Raw genomic sequence first — 22,663 nt, 5'->3', positions numbered from 1 at the left:
ATTGCCATTGACTTATACTTGGACCACATCCCTAGCCAAAGCCATGAATGACATCTCTGTGACTGATGCATTAACCCTCCTCTACTTTTTTATAGATTGTGATATGGTTGACCACACCATTCACCATCAATGCTTTTCTTCCATCTTCGAGATTCTTGGGGCTTCTGTCCTATGTACTTGTTCTCATTTATCCAAATGCAGTCAGTACATCTGCAGCAATGATTTCTCTTCCCGATCTACTTTCTCCTTGGTTCTCCCGCCTACATTATCTACATATTGTTTATCCGCAAGGTCAGCTTTCAGGTGCACACTGATGATCCCCAACTTTCCTTCCCCCAAGTGTCTTGCCCTCTTGACTGCCTTGTAAGATTGATGCCCAAGCTCTGAATGAATTGCAACTTGTTATATCTCAGCATTGTTGTGCAGTCACTTTCACAAGCTCCACTTGCTGGTGCACATCTTTAACATAAATATAGTTTATACATTAAAACTCAAAAATTTCTCTTTTCTCATGCCTAAGTCTTGCTAGGATTTAGTAATGTTTTTCTGACAATAATGCCCCAAGTGTAACGCCTGCTTATATTATTTTGCTGGCTGCTATTCAGTCCTTCCACCTGTTGTGACACTGTGCCACAGCTCACTTTATCCTGTATTGGTTTTGTTATGATTTTATGAAAGGTAAATACAACAGCGACTATACTTTGAGTACTTAATTGGCAGTAAACTGTTTTGGGACATCCTGAGGTCATGGAAAATGCTAGAAAAGTACACGTCTTCCTTTAAATGGCTGCTGCTGAAAGAACTATTCCTGCTCAGCGCAATCTCAGATAATTCAGTAATCCTGTTTCCCCCCTGATCCCCCAACCTAAAATTAATAATATCCATTAGCCAAACTCACCATGTTTTTCTCTAGCCTTTTTTTCTACTCCTTGCTTTTACATATTAAACCTTCCTCAGTGCTGCCTGACTCCTCTCTTAGCTTGGATGTAACCCTGGAGGTTTTATTACGTGACCTGCTGCTTCCAACCACCCCAGCCAATCAGACAGACTTTTATCCACATTAGCAAAAGTGTTCAAAGAAAATGAAAAAAAACTCTTCTTGTTTTAATGCTTCTGTGATTTTTCTCCTGGGTCGCTCATTACAGTGGCCAGCAGATTTATCTGTAATTCTTGGAGACTTGAGGACAATCCTGGAGGTTTGGCAAACCTACTCTAACCCCAATCTTTATCTTTCTTCAGCAACCCTGTTCCATCTCTTCCTTTTTTGCCACACTTGCCCCCATCAGTCCCCACCCCAAGCTAAGTGCCTATATCCTTACAATTCGAATTCTTTATCAGCTGTTAGTTTACCAATTACCCCATAACAGAACCATCGCAACAGGAACAAAACCTCGGGCTCCATTGGCAAATCACTATCCCACAAATATATTCCACACATCCAATTATAAAACTTTGAGGCACAAGTGACTTTTCCACATCGTTGCAACATATTTCTTTTTAAATGCAGCAAAAAGTAGTACTGCACACTGGGGAAACGGTTGGTTGGTGCAGAGATATAAATCAAAACATTAAAAACCACAGGCACACATAATCACACAGTGCCTTCAATTGATTATCTTTCGGATCATACCAATAAGCACAACAGATCACGCACCAATGTAAACAGGTACCCGTGCACATATTTCTTGATAAAGAAAGACCATGCCCATAGACGAACACTGCAGTGCTCCATGTGGAAACATCATGTGTACGGATCAACATTCATAAATTAAAATTGCTACTGAGGAGACACATGTCAGAGGATGAAGGAACACACACAAACACCACACAGAGACATGGGGCAGAATCTTGTGGCATTGGGGGTCTCACCTACCGGCTGGAGAGCTGGCAAGAGACCTGCGCTGCCTCTTTTCAGAATAGCCGGCTGCACACACGAATCAGACAGTGGCAAGGCCACCAGCAGGCCTTCCCCTAGAACCGGGGGCAGAGGTCTCGCCTGCTAAGAGTTGCTGGCCAAACAGAAACTGGCAGATCTTGTGCTCGGCAGCATCTCTGGGGAGGCCATCGCTGTACCGGAAGGAGAGGCATCAGAGTACCAAGATTGTGGAGGACCAAGGTCACAAGTCAAGTAAGTAATATGGGTGGGGTTTTGCGGGGTGAGAGGTTGCGGGAGAGGGGGCAGAGGGGTTGGAAGCAAGGGCAGAGGTTGCCTCCCAGCAGCTTCAACCCCGCGCCTTCCAGATGACCAGTCCCTTGATCAGGCACTGGTTCCCTTTGATCGAGGGACACCTCAGCATGACAAGTAGCTCGCACAGGTTTACCTGCCGTCACACCACATCTCAATTAGGAAGCAGGGTAGGACTGTCATCCATGGGCCATCCCACCCAAAACTTAATTCTGGTGGAGGTGGGAAGGTGACAGGATCAGGTACGCCAGCATCCCACCAAACTGTATGCCTTTCCTGCCTCTAAGCTCACCACTAGCGAGAGCACAAGATTCCACCCATGGTCTTTACTGGAACACCATAAAACAGGGATTCAAACGTCATATGTGACACACACATAGCATTTTCCCGCAGACATGTCCTGAATTGATGCTTTTATTAAATTTAATGTGATTTTTTTTTTCACGTTGCACCACGTATATCCATTTCATGGGCGATCATATTGGAGAAAAGGCTAATAGGCCTGTCACTATTAATAACCCAGGCCTGGCATTATATTCCATTTCAAAAACAGAATTACCTGGAAAAACTCAGCAGGTCTGGCAGCATCGGTGGAGAAGAAAAGAGTTGACGTTTCGAGTCCAATGACCCTTCAACAGAACTTATTCCATTCGTTTGCAACCCAGTGATGGGCCAGTTTTATTTTAAATGTACTCTCTGATTCAGAGTTGAGGTTCCCACTGGGCCTGTTCTTATGAAATTTTTATAAAGCATTCTAAATAAGGATATCACTTAATTTGTTTATTCTTAAAATACTTAACCCAAACCAACTCTTCAAAATGAACAACTCTGAGAGCAAAATGTTATCTTTGCTGCTTTGCTCCCACCTTTATTGTCTCTATTTCACCCCACTTTACGTCCCACCCCGCCTGACAGTTCTTTATTGGGGTGCTATTGTGCACGCGTGACTTCACAACCAACCTTTCAAAGTTTAGTCACTGTTCGTGAACAAGATCCTACAAACAGGAATGAGATAAGCCTGTAGATAATCTTTTTATTGGCTTTGACTGAGAAATAAATATTGCCCAGAAACACTGGAGTGACCTCTCCTGCTCTTCTGCCTTGGATCTTTTGCATCGCCTGTGATGTGTACCCTTTGAAGTGTCAGCCACTGTTTTAATGGCTCCACAAAGATAGTGAAAGGAAAATGGTGAAAATTCCCACTTAGGGTCCCAGCAGATGTCTTGGAGCTGGTTGCAGGGATCTAGTTAAAGAGGGCATCTTGCCTAAAACAAAGAAATCCAGCTCACAAGATGGGTTCAGCTCATTTGATCTCTTCCAATCATGCCAATTTTCCATTACCGCAAGCTTTGTCAAACCCATCCAGCTGCCTATACATAAAACATATACTCCGTGCCATCACTTCTTACCTTTCCCTTCAATTCCTAAACTTGCACAATGCTTTAAGAAAGCCAGTAACTGATTCAGCGTTGGCCAACTCTAGGAATTGACAGGTTGCTATTAGGAGATTAATCTTTGCTTCCCTAGTGTTTCTGTCACAAGTTTAATATTGTGCCTAGATGTGAATGATAAGTCAAAAGCTGGCTGGTTTTCTTATGAAATTCTTCACAGCCCAGTTTTTGTTTCTCTTTCTAATTCTCCCAGTCCCTCAGGGGAGTCACAAAAAACTGTCAGTATTTGTGTGTGTTATATTGCACATCACTAGAGCATTTCTCCATAAAAATAATTTCTTGAATGTTTTTATGACTATGTGCTGTATCAAGTCTTATATCCACAAGAGGGTGATGTGGCTTTACATAACAAAGCAGTGGAAATGCAGCAAATTAGTTCAAACATTAACGTTTTGAAAATTATAACCACATAAATGCATCAGAAAAAATTCACAGGTAATGAACTAACTTCACAGCTTGTGCATGGAAACATTTGGTATTTGGTGTCTCATAGGTCCTACATTGATGTGCATGAGTTACCCTCCCTCTGTTCTGCACCCCCCACCCCCCCCACCACCACCACCACCACCAAATATTTAGTTATAATTGTACATCACCTCTATTCCAACAGCCCCATAGGAAAATAATGGGAATCAATGCTATCCAATTTCTGTGTCCAGCTTCCCACTGTTAGGGAAGGAATCCATCAAGAATGGTCAAGTTAGTAACTTTTCATGTGTGATTCGTTTTATGTTTGAGGTTTATGTAGAATAAATTACAGGGCTACAATTGATCCAAATGCCTCTGGGAAGGACAGGAATGAAATCGGGTTTGCTGCTCCTTCTCTCTGCCCAGTGACCTCTGCTGAAAGATGTATGTGGGCAGGTGTTGGGTAAGGATAGGATCATGCTGGTCTGTGAATACCTCCCAAGGCTGAATAGCCTGCTGACGCTTGGTGTTTAGCCTCACCATATAAAGAATGTTTGTTTGGTTGAGGTACTGGAAGGTGTCTGGCACTCCAGTAAGGGGTTTGCCCCTTCAAGAGATGAAAAATGAATAGAAACTTACAATAAAAATAAATTGATCCCACCATCAGTAACTTCTCCCAGCCAGCACCCTATGTTGCTGACTACCTCTACTGAATCAATCCAACTGTCCCTCTGTTTGGCTCAGTATCTGTTCCCAGCCGCACTGTGATTGACTGTATATACACCACGAATCCAGCTCTCAATAACTCCCTCTTGCCACTATAGTAATCAGCTTTCATTAAACAGTTGTTCCAAATTAACAGTACAGAGAAGCCTGGCAGCATCTGTGGAGAAAGAAACGGAGATTAACATTTCAGGCCAATGATCTTTCATCAAAATTGTACCAGAAGATGCAGAGTCACCTGCTTATTATGTGATTAACAAAATAGCAACAACTTGCATTTATGTGTATGCATATGTGAAATTAACACATTTTGAGAATTCGGTCATATTCGCTATTGTTCTATGTATCCCCTTTATCACCCTTGTGCTGTCAGTGGAAGGTCCTTTTGTTCACCGTATCTTTCCAGGAGGGTGATAATTTCCTCAGCTTCAGCAGAAGCTCATCTCTCTCTCAGTTCATTAACAGGGAGCTGGTGCTGAAAAAGTCACCTTGTGTTAAAGAATGAATGATAAAATTGAACTGCTGAAGATTAATGAACTGCCTTTTCCCAAGAGCTCCATTATAGATAATCTGACTTTTCTCTAAAGCTGATTGATTGGCAAGCAGAGTTTTAGAGGAAGGTAATGGCAAGTTTTTCCAAGTTTATCCCATTGTATGGCTCCCAGGTCAGATGCAGCAGAGTTTAGATGGAGGCTAAAGCACCTTCTACACTGCTCCAACAAGCACGCATGGATCAGGAACAGGTCTGACACAACAAGATGGCAACATTAACCTCAAGAGTACCCCAACTGCATCAGTGTGCCTTTCAATTTGAGACTGAGCAAAATTCTCATTTAGTGTTTAATTGTGTTCTGTCTAAATTAGCTCGCTTTTGACCCTTGCAGTCTTATCCTATCAGTGTTGGGTTGAACCCAGGCTCCAGAAATGACACGGAATTATATCAATTCACAATGATCATTGGTACATTTTCTGTTGGTCCAGAGATAATTTCTAATCGCACTGATGTATAATTCTACACTAGGGACAGTCAGACAATTTACACATAGACTGAAGTTCGTTAACATTTTAACAGAAGGAAAAATAACCTTGTTTGACCCAATGTTTGTATATATCATTAATATTAGGATTGAATCAAAAAACTTATACCATATGAAGAATTTTTAAAAATTATTTGGCATGGGATGTGGGCGTCACTGACAAGGCCAGCGTTTATTGCCCATCCATATTTGTCCCTGAGAAGGTGTTGGTGAACCACTTTCTTAAAGTGCTGTAGCCTGTGTGGTGTAGTTACATCCACAGTGCTGTTAGCGAAAGAGTTCCAGGTTTTTGACCCAGCGACAGTGAAGGAACGACAATATATTCCCAAGCCAGGATGGTGCGTGACTTGTAGGGGAGCTTGCAGGTGATGGTGTTCCCATGCAGCTGCATGACGGGCTGCACTTCGCTCTGGACTTCAAGGTTTGTTTGCCTAACTTGCCTACTTCCTGCCCTCCTAGGCTGTAGAGATCACATTTGGAAGATGCTGTCGAAAAAGCATTGGCTGCAGTGCATCTTGTAGATGGTACACACTGCTTTTTGTGGACAGGACGTACTTGGATAATTTTCCACTTTGTTGGGTTGTTGCTAGTGTTGCCAACTTGTTTCAACACAGCTACAAGGGATGCAGCTAGTTCTGGAGCACAAGTCTTTAGCACGGCAATCTTTGTTGTATCTCGTGCATTCAGCTGTTTCTTGATATATGGAGAGAATTGAATTAAGAAAACTGGTATCTGTGATGGTGGGATCTTGGATGGAAGTTGAGAGGGATCATCCATTCTACTTCTGACTGAAGATAGTTGCAAAAGATGTGTTGGACTCCTACCATCATTGAGGATGGGGATGTTCATGGAGCCTTCCCCTCTGTTTAGTTGTTTACTTGTTCACCATTTATGATTGGATCTGGCAGCACTTCAGAGCTTTGATCTGCTCTGTTGGTTGTGGGATTGCTTAGCTCCGTCAGTAGCAGAGCCTATGCAGTGCACCACTTGTGTAGTCCTGTGTTGTAGCTTCACCAGGTTGGCAATCGATTTTTAGGTATTCCTGGTGGTGCCCCTGGCATGCTCATCTGCATTTTTTGTTGAACCAGGGTTGGTCCCCTGGCTTGATGATAATGTTAGAGTGAGGGATATGCCAGGCTATGAGGTTGCCGATTGTGGTTGAATACAATTCTGCTGCTGCCCCATAGCACCTGATATTTGCCCAGTTTTGAGCTGCCAGATCTAATCTGTCCCATTTAGCATGGTGGTAGTGCCACACAACACAATGAAAGGTGACCTCAGTGTGAAGATGGGACTGTGGGCGGAATCATCCCAGATTTGCACTAAGCGCAGTAGCAGATGGGTAAAACGATGTTTTACCCACTGGCCACAATGGTGGCTTTTCACGCTGTATCACCCCAAACCTGCCACATTAATTATGCATTCCCAGGATACATGCCGTTTCGATGGCAGTGAGCTCCGATTCGCCTGCACACAGTCACCTCGCCGCTTCATCATGCTGGGGGCGGGGGAGATTGAGTCTGGCGGGCTGGCCGGCCTCATAATGATATGCTGATGTATTACAATGAGGTTCCTGACACCTGATAGTGAAAAACATGGCCTGACATTAACGGGCTGAGCGAAAAACATGGCCCGACATTAACGGGCTGAGCGGGCGATTGCAAACTGGTTTCACGATGTCATGAAACTGATTTTTGGCCTTCTCGCCATATTGTCTGTTCACGCCACTGAACACGCCCGACGCCAGTGGGCACAGAAAATCCCAGCCTTTGTCTCCACAAGGACTGTGCGATCACTCCAATCAATCTTGTCATGGCAGATACATTTGTGATAGGCAGATTAGTGAGGACAAGGTCAAGTATATTTTTCCCTCATATTGGTTCTCGCCACCTGCCACATGCCCAATCTGTCCTTCAAGACTTGGCTAGCTCAGTCAGTAGTGGCACTGAAGTCTCCCACTCACAATACATTCTCTGTCCTTACTACCCTTAATGCTTCTTGCAAATGCTGTTCAACAGGGAGGAGCACTGATTCATTATTTGAGGGAGGGTAGTAGGTGGGAATCAGCAGGAGGTTTCCTTGCTCATGTTTGATATAGTGTTAAGACTTCATGGGGTTCTTGAGGACTCCTGGGGCCACTCCCTCCTGACTATATACCTCTGCTGGGTTTGTGCTGAAGTTGGGACAGGTCATACCCAGTGATGGTGGTGTCTGGACATTGTCTGTAAGGTATGATTTGGTGAGTATTATTGTATCAGGCTGTTGCTTGGCTCCTGTGTGGGCCAGCTGTCCCAGTTTAGGCACAAGCACCCCCAGATATTATTGAGGAGGACTGCAGAGTTCACTGGGCTAGGTGTACATTTGTTGGTCTGGTACCTTGGTTGATGCTGGTGGCCCTTCTTGTTTTATTCTGATCGATTGTGTTTACTTGTACTGGTTTGATACAACTGAGTGGTTTGTTGGGTTATTTCAGAGGGCAGTTAAGAGTCAACGACATTGCTGTGGATCTGGAGTTACATTTAGACCAGACTCTGTGAGGACAGCAGATTTCCTGCCCTAAAGGGCACTAGTGACCAGATGAATTTTTACGACAATCCGTTTCATGGTCACCATTTCTGGTAATGGCTTTTTATTCCAGATGTGATTTAATTAAGTAAATTTCAATTCCCCCAGCTACTGTGGTCTTGGATTTAAATCTCTGGATCTTCAGCTGAGGCCTCTAGTTATTGGTCCAGTAACATAAACATTATGCTACCCTACCTATAATTGGACAACAAAACAGAGGAAGTGTTGGAAAACATTTTTTATGTCTGACAGTATCCGAGGAGAGACACACAGGGTTAACACTTTGATCAATAGCCTTTCATCAGAATTCTAAATGGATAATGTTTATTTAGAATTTTAAGATAGATGTCACAGACGGGGGCAGATTCACTTGCTGCTTATGTGCAGGCACCCTGTTATTGCTGAAAGCTAGAGTGAGAGTTTGCATAACGGCACTCGACTGAAACATTTCTGGCACTGATAAAGTCAGCTCACCTTTCACAACAACCTGTGGCATTTAACCATTGAACAATAACCTGCCTGCTCTCTTGAGTTTGGTTGCGGGTGAGCTGGTATTTTTAAATCAAGTCTTTGTCAGCAGCTGATAGAGTAATTGCTAAGGGATCATTGATGCTGTCATCACCTAGCAACCACTGATCACCTGTTTACTGCTCTGATCATTTTTAGATTTGCTCAGTCGACTCAATTTAAAAATATAGCATTAAAAATCAAAAATTGATTCTTATCTTCCAATAAGCTGTTAATGAGTAATTTGATGATCTCTGCAATGAAAATGTTATGGAGGTCCCAGCAGCTATGAGTATATGCCTAGTATGGTCCTGAGTCAGGTAGCGAAGCAGATTCCAGGTTCTATCCCTGCCCGATGCTAGGTGAGCTGATCTGATTCAGGCTGGCCAGAAGGGATACTACAATGGGCTTCAGCATCACTGGGCCAGGGAAGGGTTATCTAGGACCCCTTAGAAGGCAGGAGCTAGTGCTCCATGTGGATCATGCCTGAGAACAGGATCTAGGGTCAGGTGTGATGCCTCCTATGAAGGAAAGATTCTTGCTGATAGATCAACTGCTGGTGCATGAAGAATGGTCACTTGAGCAATGCAGTAGAGGGCAGCTGATGTCTGCCAAACTTAAACCCACCAAGAATCAGTCCCTTCAGATCAGGTGGAGAAACAAACAAGCCCTCCAATATCTGGTTGGTGCAACTATTCCTCACCTGAACTTAAAGAATAAGCCCTGGTGGTCTAAGCAACCACAGAGTGCTTCACAACTGACTCTATTCCTGCTGTGCCAACAAGATTAACTAAAAGGACAATCAACACGCTGGAAGCTAATTTAACCTCCTTTAGCCCAAGAGCACTGAAGCCAATTGCAATGGCTCCATCCACTACCCTTGTTGAAACTCTTTCGAGTTATCAACAGTCACAGACTGCAACTCTTTCGAGTACAATCACAGTTCTTGGTTTTCCGGGAGTGGGACATGAACTCACAACCCTCTGATTCAAAGGCGAGGGTGCTATGAACTGAGCCACAGCTGACACCTCTTTATCAACAGTCACAACTCTTTCGAGTACAATCACAGTTCTTGGTTTTCCGGGAGTGGGACATGAACCCACAACCCTCTGATTCAAAGGCGAGGGTGCTATGAACTGAGCCACAGCTGTAGCACGGCCTGGTAATCACCCTGTGTGACTGAGCACAACACAGTGCAGTAACTTTCTCCACTAAGCCATTGATGGAAAGGTTCTGCCTGCAGTGCTGATTTTGATGAACTGATTAGTTTGAATGTAGTGGGGAATCACCAGATGAAACAATTAAAAGTTTAGGAGTTGAGTGGCTACAAAATTAGATTTCTTAACACTGACGCTTTGAAGGGCATAAGGTGCTGAAGGAATTTAGAAAACTAGTGGGTGTCCCGTGGCAATGCTTTTGATCAGGATGATATGTACATATGAAGTATTATACAGTGTTATATTCTGCTGCTAAGGTGGAGCAGCCTCCTTTAAGATCACAAAGTCTACTTGTTAAGTAAACACAGGGTAACGTCAGAATTTAATTATTTGGTGTCGGAGAGTTTGCAGATTGGAAGATGCTCGTAAATTTCAGGATTCAGGTCAGAAAAAACTAGTACAAATTTCTTTCATTTTTGAGATTGTTTCACATCTGCAATAAATTAAAACAGTTTCAATGCCTGTTTAGTCAATTACATTAATATATGAAAATTTTTTTTTCATTCGAAATGATCATGATAGGAACATCATTCCTGTGGCTGGTTTGATGGTCAGAATGATGTTATTGTTGAGAGTGTCATGATTATTAAGCATGTATTATCCAAACTAATATTTGCCTTTTTTTTTCTTGCAATTCTGCATTAATTTCCTGTTGGGATGAAGGCGGCTCAGCAGATGTTGAGAAAAAACTGAGAATTAACATAAGTAAGAGAGACCAATATGTGAGGAATTACCGCACGCCCAACAAGAGAAGTAAGATGTGGTAGCATTAAAAGCTAGGCAAGTTTTGGAGCTAATAAATCGTGACGGGTGGAGTATTAATGAGGATATCATCATGCAGACTAAAAGGGACCTAAATGAGTGTAAACTACAAGGTGCAGAGTTAATGTCCAAGAGGAGATGCAAAATGCTAGTGGAAATAATGAAATCTAACATTTAAGACCCCTGTAATGAGAGACCACTTGTCATATGCAACCATACCAGCTTGGCTGGAAAGCTGCTCTGTTGTAATTGACTTCCAAAGAACGATCATCTAAATGCAACCAAGTCTATGTTCAATGAGCAACCACACCAGTCAGTACACTTTTGGAGCTCTGCTAAGCAGGGGTTGCCTCCATTGGTTCAGTGGAGACTTATAATAATAATGATAGTTTCCAAATCCTAAACTTAAAAGTTAGCTGCAGTAATTAAAATTTAATTGCATGATACCAAATGTTAAATCTAAAACTGGATGATCAATTGGTGTTTTGCAAACTAAATATGATTCTAAAAGGATCCAATTGGCAGGAAGGAAATATTCCTGTTGCAGCATTAAGTGCTACTTGCATCTGATTTGAAGGTTGGTTGTAACCTGCAGAGGGAACAATCTTCAGTACCTCCTTAACTGCACACAGTTGAGGTAGCATGTGTAGCTGCACAGGGCCAGGCTTGGTTAGTCCTGGCACTTGCAGTCCCAGATCAGATGATCTCCTGCAGTCTGTCATTCTCTATGTTTCAGGATTGATCCTGGGGGACACCACTCATTATTATCCAATCAAAGAAAGAACTTGCATTTATTCAGTGCCTTTCACGTCTTCAGAACGTCTCAGTGTTGTGCAACGGATTGAGTACTTTTTGAAGAGCAGTCACTTTTGTTATGTAAGGAAATATGGCAGCCAATTTGCAAACTGCGAAGTCCCACAAACACCAATGTGGTAATCTATTTTTCTTTAAAGTGATGTTGGTTGAGGGACAAATATTGGCTAAGATACTGGGAGAATTCATCTGCTCAACAATGTCCTTTTATCGCAATTCCACCTCTTGCCTCCCAATTAATCAGGAACAAAGTTATTTGGCACTTGGGAAAATATGGGTTAATGAATGAAAGCCAGCATGGATTTTTCTTTTTAAAGGCAAATTGTATTTGATTAACTTGATTGAGTTCTTTGATAAAGTAATGGAATGGGTGGGTGAAGGTAGTGCTGTTGCAGTGGAGACTTAGAGTCGTACCGGGGATGAAAGTCTTCAGTAATGTGGAGAGACTAGAGAAACTGCCATTGCTCTCCTTCGGGGAGATCCGAAAGAAGTGATCAAAATCTTGTTCGATGAATAAAGAGAAACTTTCCAGTGGCAGAGGGGGTCGCAAACCAGAGGACACAGATTTAAGATAATTGGTAAAAAGAAGCAGAGGTGACATGAGGGGAAAATACTTTACACAATGAGTTATGATGATCTGGAATGCACTGGCTGAAAGGGTGGTGAAATAGATTCAATAATAACATTTAAAAGTGAGTTCTGTAACTAGAAAAGGGAAATAAAATGCAGAACTCTGGTGAAAGAGGAGTGGAACTAATAAGATAGCTTTTCAAAGAGCAGGCACAGGCACAATAGGCTAAATTGCCTCTTTCTGTGATGTATCATTCTGATTTCCAAAACCAGAGTGCTGAAATTGTCTCCAATTCCAAGAGCCTTAATCTTAACTAGTAATTTCTAATGCAAATCTTTGTCAAATGCCTTCTGAAATCAATGTGTGTGGCATCCATTCATCCTCCTCTATTCCCCTCAGTGACTTTATCAAAGATCTCTGTTAGGTTAGTTAGACATGACCCTATCTTTTCATATTATTGCTAATTCCCTGTACTCCAAGCTTGCTTTTCTTCCCTCATAATAAATTCTATAACAACTGGAAAGGGAAATAAAATACGGAGCTTTGGTGAAAGAGAAGAAGACTTTTAGCCTGTCATTTCTTGGGTTTGCTGCCTTCTGATGTTTCAGTATTATCAGTAGATGCCCCAACGTCTGAAAAACTGGAACCAATGTATCCCGAATTTCCTTGACCATTTCTTTTAATACCCTAAGTTGGAAACCATCCAGGCTTGAATGTTTGTCTGGCTTCAATCCCATTGGAGTAGATATTAATATTTTACTATTTGCAATCTTTCCATATGGGATTTTCCATTTTGCTAATCTCTAAACTGCCTGTATATATGGTGTTGTATTCTCCTTCTCTATTGAAGCAAAATATTCATTTAAAAATCCACTAAGTTGTTCTCATTTGCTATTATACTTATGCCTATTTTTGTTAGGCCCTCCTTTTCCTTGACCGTTTTTTCTTGATGTGGTGCGGAAAACTTTACGGTTATCCTCAATCACATTTAAGATTTTCATACACCCTCTCTGCTCTCCTTATTTTCTGGGTCCCTATTTGTTGCTCTCTATAATATTCACAGTTCTCAATCTTGTAATTAAATTATTGCCCTTAAACAAGCCTCCTTTTCTTTAACATTGGTTTACTTTCCTTTCAGGTGTATGTTTTGGAATCCACTAATTCTTTATTCAAATAGGCTCAACTTTTTGTAGATTTATCATCTAACAATTTTATTGTATGGCTGGTAATTCCTCCCTCATACATCCAAAGTTAGTGTAATTCAAGCCAAAAGCTATCGGTTACGAACCTGCCGATCTCCTCTTCAAGCCCATTAATAAATATAAATATAATATGGCCACTATTAGATGCCCCCTTACTGACAAGACACTAAATATTTCTCATATGTTACTATTAACTATATCGTATTTTTTTTATTCATTCATGGGATGTGGGCTTCGCTGGCTAGACCAGCATTTATTGCCCATCCCTAACTGCCCTTGAGAAGGTGGTGGTGAGCTGCCTTCTTGAACCGCTGCAGTCCATGTGGCATAGGCACACCCACAGTGTTGTTAGGGAGGGAGTTCCAGGATTTTGACCCAGCGACAGTGAAGGAACGGCAACATATTTCCAACTCAAGATGGTGAGTGGCTTGGAGAGGAATTGCTAGGTGGTGGTGTTCCCATGTATCTGCTTCCATTGTCTTTCTAGATGTTAGTGGTCGTGGGTTTGGAAGGTACTGTCTAAGGAAGTTTGGTAAGTTCCTGCAGTGCATCTTGTAGATGGCAGACACTGCTGTCATTATGCATCAGTGGAGAGAGTGCATATTTGTGGATGAGGTGCCAATCAAGCGGGCTGCTTTGTCCTGGATGGTGTGAAGCTTCTTGAGTGTTGTTGGAGCTGCACTCATCCAGGCAAGTGGAGAGTATTCTATCACACTCCCAACTTGTACCTTGTAGATGGTGGACAGGCTTTGGGGAGTCAGGGAGTGAGTTAATCGCTGCAGGATTCCTAACCTGCTCTTGTAGCCACAGTATTTATATGGTTAGTCTGGTTCAGTTTCTGGTCAATGATAACCCCCCCAGGATATTGATAGTGGGGGATTTAGCGATGGTAATGCCATTGAATGTCAAGGGGTGATTGTTAGATTCTGTCTTGTTGGAGATGGTCATTGCCTGGCATTTGTGTGGCGCGAATATTACTTGCCACTTGTGAGCCCAAGCCTGAATATTGTCCAGGTCTTTCTGCATTTGGACATAAGAACTAGGAGCGGGAGTAGGCAATTCAGCCCCTCGAGCCTGCCCCGCCATTCATTACAATCATGGCTGATCTCATTTCGGCCTCAACTCCAATTTCCCAGCCTCTCCCCATAGCCATTCAACCCATTACTAATTTAAAAATCTGTCTATCTCCTCCTTAAATTTATTCAGCATCCCAGCATCCACTGCATTCTGAGGTAGTGAATTCCACAGATTCACGACCCTTTGAGAAAAGTAATTCCTCCTCATCTCTGATTTAAATCTCCCACCCCTTACCCTAAAACTGTGGCCTCTCAATGTAGAATGCCCCAGAAGGGGAAACATCCGCTCCACGTCTACATTGTCTATCCCCTTTAGCATCTTATATACCTCAATTAGTTCTCTTCTCACCCTTCTAAACTCTAGCGAGTATAGGCCTAAACTGCTCAATCCCTCCTCATAAGGCAAGCCCTGCATCTCTGGAATCAATCTAGTGAACCTCCTCTGAACCACCTCCAGTGCAACTACATCCTCAAGTAAGGGGACCAAAACTGTGCACAGTACTCCAGGTGTGGTCTCACCAATGCCTTGTACAGTTGCAACAACACTTCCCTATTTTTATACTCTATTCCTTTAGCAATAAATGCCAAAATTCCATTTGCCTTCCTTATTACCAGCTGTACCTGCATACTAGCTTTCAGCGATTCATGCACGAGGACACCCAGATCCCTCTGCACTGAAACATTCTGAAGTTTCTCTCCATTTAAATAATAAGTTGCCTTTTTATTCTTCCAACCAAAATGGATAACCTCACTCTTATCCACATTAAACTCCATCTGCTAAATTTTGGCCCATTCACCTTACCTGTCCATATCCACTTGTAAATTTCTTATTTCTTCATTGCAACTTACTTTCCCACCTATTTTGGTGTCATCTGCAAATTTAGCTAGAGTACCTTCTATCCCTGAATCCAAGTCATTAATATAGATTGTAAATAGTTGGGGCCCAAGGACCAAACCTTGTGGCACACCACTTATTACAGCTTGCCATCCAGAAAAAGACCCATTTATCCTGACTCTCTGCTTTCTGTTGGTTAGCCAATCCTCTATCCAAGTTAATATATTATCCCTAACTCAGTGTGATCTTAGCTTGTGTACTAATCTTTTGTGTGGCACCTTATCAAAGGCCTTCTGGAAGTCCATGGGCTGCTTCGGCATCTAAAGAGTCGTGAATGGTGCTGAACATTGTGCAATCATCAGTGAACATCCCCACTTCTGATCTTATGATGGAAAGAAGGTCATTGATGAAGCAGCTGAAGATGGTTAGGCTGAGCGCACTACCCTGAGGAACTCCTGCAGTGATGTCCTGGAACTGAGATGATTGACCTCCAATGGCCACAACCATCTTCCTTTGTGCTAGGTATGACTCCAACCACTGGAGAGTTTCCTCTTATTCCCATTGACCCCAGTTTTTCTAGCGCTCGTTGATGCCACACTTGGTCAAATGTGGCCTTGATGTCAAGGGCAGTCACTCTCACCTCATCTTTGGAGTTCAGCTCTTCTGTCCATGTTTGAACCAAGGCTGTAATAAGGTCAGGAGCCGAGTGGCCTTGGCAGAACCTGAACTGAGCATCATTGAGCATGTTGTTGCGAAGCAAGTGCTGCCAGATAGCCCTGTTGATGATCCCTTCCATCACTTTACTGATGATTGGGAGTAGACTGATGGGGCAGTAATTGGCAGGGTTTAATTTGTCCTGCTTTTTGTGTACAGGACATAAATGGGCAGTTTTCCACGTTGCTGGGTAGATGCCAGTGTTGTAGCTGTATTGGAACAGTTTGGCTAGAGGCACAGCAAGTTTTAGAGCACAACTCTTCAGCAGTATTGCCGGAATATTGTCAGCCTTTGCATTATCCAGTGCCTTTGGCCATTTTTTGATATCACGTGGAATGAATTGAATTGGCTGAAGATTGACATCTGTGATGCTGGGCACCTCAGGAGGAGGCCAAGATGGATCATCCACTCAGCACTTCTGGCTGAAGATTGTTGCAAATGCTTCAGCCTTATCTTTTGCACTGATGTGCTGGGCTCCCTCATCACTGATGATGGGGATATTTGTGGAGCCTCCTCCTCCAGTGAGTTGTTTAATTGTCCAATACCATTGATGACTGGATGTGGTAGGACTGCAGAGCTTAGATCTGATTCGTTGGCTGTGGAATCGCTTAGCACTGTCCATTGCTTGCTGCTTATGCTGTTTGGCACACAAGTAATCCTGTGTTGTAGCTTAACCAGGTTGACACCTCATTTTAGGCATGCGTGGCGCTCCTCCTGGCATGTCCTCCTGCAATCTTCATTGAACCAGGGTTGATCCCCTGGCTTGATGGTAATGGTAGAGTGGGGGATATGCCAGGCCATGAGGTTATAGATTGTGGTCGAGTACAGTTCTGCTGCTGCTGATGGCCCATAGCGTCTCATGGATGCCCAGTCTTGAGTTGCTAGATCTGTTTGAAACCTATCCCATTTAGCACGGTGGTAGTGCCACACAACACAATGGAGGATATCCTCAATGTGAAGACTGAACCTCATGCCCACAAGCTCTGTGCGGTGGTCACTCTTACCGATATTGCCAAGGGCAGAAGCATCTGTGAGAGGTAGATTGGCGAGGATGAGGTCAAGTATGTTTTTCCCTCATATTGGTTCCCTTACTACCTGCCACAGACCCAGTCTAGCAGCTATGTCTTTTAGAACTCGGCCAGCTCGGTCTGTAGTGGTGCTACTGAGCAACGCTTAGGAATGGACATTGAAGTCCCCCACCCAGAGAATATCTGTGTGCTTGGCACCCTCAGTGCTTCCTCCAAGCTCCATGTTCAACATGCAGGAGTACTGATTCATAAACTGAGGAGGAACGGTATGTGGTAACCAACAGGAGATTTCCTTGCCCATGTTTGACCTGATGCCAAGAGACTTCAAGTGCTCCAGAGTCTATGTTTAGGACTCCCAAGGCAACTCCCTCCCAACTGTATACCACTGTGCCGCCACCTCTACCAGGTCTGCCCTGTTGGTGGGACAGGATATTCCCAGGGATGGTGATGGTGGCGTCAGGGACATGATCTGTAAGGTATGATTCTGAGAGTATGACTATGAGAGGCTGTTGCTTGACTGGTCTGTGAGACAGCTCTCCCAATTTTGGCACTAGTCCCCCTGTATTGTCTTCTCCCTTGTTAGGGTTGTATATCTGTTAACTTTAAACAATTCAAAAAATTGATTCCATTTTATCTTTGACCTCCCGTTCTCTTCCTAATCTATTTGCCTCCCTGATCTTCAGGCATATAACATTCCTCTTAAGTGATCACTATCAGGAACTTTTTAAAAATCAGTACAACTTATCATTTCAGACCACCCCTTCTCCTGAAGAGAAGCATCTCTCAAAATGTGTGGTCTTGCATCAGAAAGAGACTCTGTAACCCTAAATAATTGAAAAGCTATTGATGTGTGAATGGTCATCTGTTAAATACAATTGTGCTGGAGCTTCTAAACACTGATAGTCAGAACATCTGATATTCTATATCCCACTAGCAACCCGTATCTGTGGTAATTGGTAATGCCATGTCAATATAGCAGCATTGCTCCAACTTGCTAGTTCTTGGCGACGTTCTTTTTGTAGAAAGACGAGCGACAATTCATCAGGACCATATCTGGGGTGAAGGGACTGAGTTGTTATGTGGAACTGGATATGCTTGAGATTTTACCCAGAGAGAAAGAAGTGTGGAATGGTCTGATTGAAATGTTTATATATCCTGCCAATTCCCTTCAATATTTTAGTGAATCTAGGAAGAAAGATCTTCACCAAAGGATGTGGGAATGTGGAATTCCCTGTCTCAGAAAGTGATAGATGCAAAATCTTGAGTATTGCTGAAAAAAGGAGACATGCTGTCTAAATATAAATTGTTGTTCCCTTTACTGTTGGAATTCTTGCGATCTGTCCTGATGGGTGCAAGACGAAAGTTTAGACAGGATGTTTCTTTTTTCAGCAATACTCAAGTCCTATATTACCAAGTGACTAGATGCCAGAATCGGTGGATGCATTTGGAAAGTAGCAGTATTGAGAAAAAAGTGTGTATTGGGCTTGCAAATGTAATTTATATAATAATTGCAGTTGTAAACAGCATTGTGGAGCTGCTCAGTGGATCAAATGACTTACTCTTGTTGCCATTAAGCAACATAACCGCAAACAGATTAACTGGTCCTTCATCTCATTGTTGTTTGTGCAGTCCCTTCCCCTACCTCAGATACTTGATTTTTCTGTTTTCTCCAGGTACTTCTAGAGAGATGTGGGAGCAACCCCATTCTCCTTCATGGTCCAAAATGAGTTTGTCTCCTGCGGTGAGAATAGGGTATTTGAGCTGGAATAGTTCTTCTCACTACCCCTGTTTGGAAAGTAGGAAACTGTGATGATAATTAACAAATGATAATTTTGCTTTTATCATAATTAACATGTTGGATTGGAGGAAAAACTGAGGCACAAAGGACCTAAGAGGCAAGGGATGAAGATGTTGGAAAAGAGAAGGGAGATTTGGATGTAGGGTGTGAAACACAACAATTGTGTTTATATTAGGAAAAGAAAAACATTCGAAGCTGCTTCACAGGAGAGTAATCAGACAACATGGGATGCTGAGCCAAAGAGATATTTGGAATGGCAAAGCATAGAGAGGGGAAAGTAATGGAGGTCCATGTACACTCTCCCTCCTTTTCATCCTTCCTTTTATGATGTTTTCTCTCTAACGCATAGAAGTAAGTGTAACAGTACAAGTCTGGGAGCAAGCAGCTTGCTCTCTGGGTTACCGTTGGTGTTACACAACAATGGGGGATAGAGTTGTTTTTAGTTAACTAAAACATTTGACCAAAGCACAAATGCTGCGCTAGCAAACAGGGTTAAAATTACATACCAATACCATGTTTTTAAAACAGGACTTTCTTTTAAGTTTGTGATATTTGAATTTGTATGTTTGCATTCTTTGAAAGGATTTCCAAAAAACACTACCTGCAGCACCTCATAGTTATATGGTTGGGGGTGTTTGTAAATGCTACACACTAGCTGCAGCTTATTTGCCCTCTGCTTCTTGCAAATTTTACTTGACAGCTATTTTCGTACAATCTATATCACTCTTTGCCCGTAAATACTGCAAGAATACAGTTGGTTATAGGACTGAGTTGCTTCAGGCAGAAAATGGCAAAACTTTCATTCCACCTAATTGTGTCATTCAGCAAAGCACTATTTATCTGTTGTTCAAGGACATCTGTGGTCTGGACTCTTATTGCAGCTGTTTTAGAAATTTCTGTACTGTGGGGAAATGCCCTTGTGACAACTGGAGTCATTGCAGAGCCTGTTAGTTCAGGGACTACAACATAACATACTAAAGAAATGTGGTGACTAAATTCAAACACTATTGATGAACAGGTTGAGGGTACCGTTCAAGAAGGTGCCCTACCATCACCTCATGAATGTTATCTACTTGGACTTCCAGAAGGCCTTTGACAAGGTGCCACACAGGAGGCTGCTCAGTAAGATAAGAGCCCATGGTGTTGGAGGCAAGGTATTAGCATGGATAGAAGATTGGTGTCTGGCAGGAGGCAGAGTGGGGATAAGGGGGTCCTTCTCAGGATGGTGGCCGATGACTAGTGGAGTTCCGCAGGGGTCAGTGTTGGGACCACAACTTTTCACTTTATACATTAATGATCTAGATGAAGGAACTGAGGGCATCCTGGCTAAGTTTGCAGATGATACAAAGATAGGTGGAGGGACAGGTAGTATTGAGGAGGCGGGGAGGCTGCAGAAGGATTTGGACAGGTTAGGAGAGTGGGCAAAGAAGTGGCAGATGGAATACAACGTGGGTAAGTGTGAGGTCATGCACTTTGGTAGGAAGAATAGAGGCATAGACTATTTTCTAAATGGGGAGAGAATTCAGAAATCTGGAGTGCAAAGGGACTTGGGAGTCCTAGTCCAGGATTCTCTTAAGGTTAACTTGCAGGCTGAGTCGGTAGTTAAGAAGGCAAATACAATGTTGGCATTTATTTCGAAAGGACTAGAATATAAAAGCAGGGATGTGCTGCTGAGGCTTTATAAGGCTCTGGTCAGACCACATTTAGAATATTGTGAGCAATTTTGGGCCCTGTATCTCAGGAAGGATGTGCTGCTCCTGGAGAGGGTCCAGAGGAGGTTCACGAGAACAATCCCAGGAATGAAAGGCTTAACATATGAGGAACATTTGAGGACTCTGGGTCCATACTTGATGGACTTTAGAAGGATGAGGGGGGATCTGATTGAAACTTACAGAATACTGAAAGGCCTGGATAGGGTGGACATGGGGAAGATGTTTCCATTAGTAGGAAAGACTAGGACCCGAGGGCACAGCCTCAGAGTAAAGGGAAGACCTTTTAGAACAGAGATGAGGAGAAACTTCTTTAGCCAGAGAGTGGCGAATCTATGGAATTCATTGCCACAGAAGGCTTTGGAGGCCAGGTCATTGAGTGTATTTAAGACCGAGATAGATAGGCTCTTGATTGGTAATGGGATCAAAGGTTACGGGGAGAAGGCGGGAGAAAGGGGTTGAGAAACATATCAGTCATGATTGAATGGCGGAGCAGACTCGATGGGCCGAATGGCCTAATTTCTTCTCCTATGTCTTATGGTCTTATGGAGTGACTAGGGATAGGCAATAGATGCTAATCTTGTCAGAGGTGCCCACACCTCATGGATGAATTTACTATAAACATATCCTTGGGTAGTAATTCTGTGTTGACCTGCGGTTCATGAACTTGCTGCTGCATTTCTTGTTCAAAGTTTAAGACAAGTCAAGGTCGGGAAAAGCCCATTCAACACCCTGAGCCTCATTTGTACAGTATGCTAACCTCCCAACCTGGAATTGCACTGTTTTGAACGCTTCAAAATCTGCACCTCAGCTATCTTGTCTGGGAGATGATTCAAGACATTTATTATGGTGTGTGAAGTACTTTATTCTAGTATATGATCTAAATTTATTTCTCTATGTGTGGGTCATATTACAACTTCTTGCATTTCTGTAACCCTCCTCCAGTACATAAAGACATTTCAGAACCCTTTGCAAGGAATAGTGAAGAGAAGGGAAAATGTTTGTGTAGTGGTGGGGGTGGGTGTGAGGCAAATCATAAGTGTTAATTGTATGCAGGTGGTGGACATTAACTGGGGGCTCACTTGTGCTTCAATAAGTAGGAATAGACTGAAACTGTAGTTAAATAAAAAGAGAAAATTCTGGAAATGTTTGGTGGGTCAGACAGCATCTGTGGAAAGAAGCAAAGTTAATGTATCAGGCCATTGACCCGAAACATTAACTCTGCTTCTCTCTCATCCAATGCTACCTGACCTGCTGAGTATTTCCAATAACTTCTGCTTTCATTTCAGGTTTCCAGCAGTAGTTTGCTTTTGTGAAACTGCGGTTGTTGGATTAGAAGGTGCATGGTTGTAATGTGTATCTCTGTAATTAAAAGCTTATGAAGTGTGCAAAGATTGGGCTGCAGTTTTATCCTTCATCTCTGGACTTTATAGAATATAACAAAAGGCAGAGTTGAAAAGAAGGGTTTTGAGAAAACTTTTGAATGTGGGGCAGGAGGTAGAGTTGCAGAGTACAGAACCATAGAAGCCCTTGGTGCCTTACTGTGAAATAATCTTCACAATATACCTTAGCAAAACTACTTAATATTTCATATTTTACTGAGGTGAGATGCAATGCTTAAGGTATCATGATTGCGAGGCAGGCACGATGGACCAGCTGCTCTGAAGAAGAGTCATAAGGACTCTAAATGTCTCTGCCCTTCTCTCCACAGATGCTGTCAGACCCGCTGAGTTTTTCCAGTATTTTTTTTTGTTTCACGATGGATCAACTGGTTTCATCATTTTTTGTATGTTAGTACATCTCCTTTTAACATCTCTGTAAAATGTAGCAATTTAACCTTTTGAATCTATCCTTACAGCCTCAGCCCTCCTCCCACCCTCTTATTCACTTCTGCATATTTACCAGTGTTTACATATTACTTTTGTAAATGCCAGTGGTCCAGATGCCATACACATAGTCAGTTGAGAATTTTCTTTTTTTGGCTGTTGTCAGACCTGAGGACCTCCAAATCATCTGTACCTTTCATTTCTCTCTTCTTGTTTCAATGACAATTTAATGATGT

The 22,663-nt window shown here is 42.7% G+C and overlaps 1 protein-coding gene across 4 annotated transcripts in view; it reads left to right on the top strand.

Annotated features, from left to right (window-relative positions):
* The window catches only part of pnpla7b (patatin-like phospholipase domain containing 7b), a 317,033-nt gene that overhangs the window by 111,540 nt on the left and 182,830 nt on the right, over window positions 1–22,663 (top strand). The gene's annotated exons all lie outside the window — the stretch shown is intronic.

This window comes from Cetorhinus maximus, chromosome 10, assembly GCF_964194155.1.
Source record: "Cetorhinus maximus chromosome 10, sCetMax3.hap1.1, whole genome shotgun sequence".
Taxonomy (NCBI): Eukaryota; Metazoa; Chordata; class Chondrichthyes; order Lamniformes; family Cetorhinidae; genus Cetorhinus; species Cetorhinus maximus.
The sequence above is the reverse complement of the archived record's forward strand: the minus strand, read 5'-3'. Positions and strand labels throughout refer to the sequence as shown.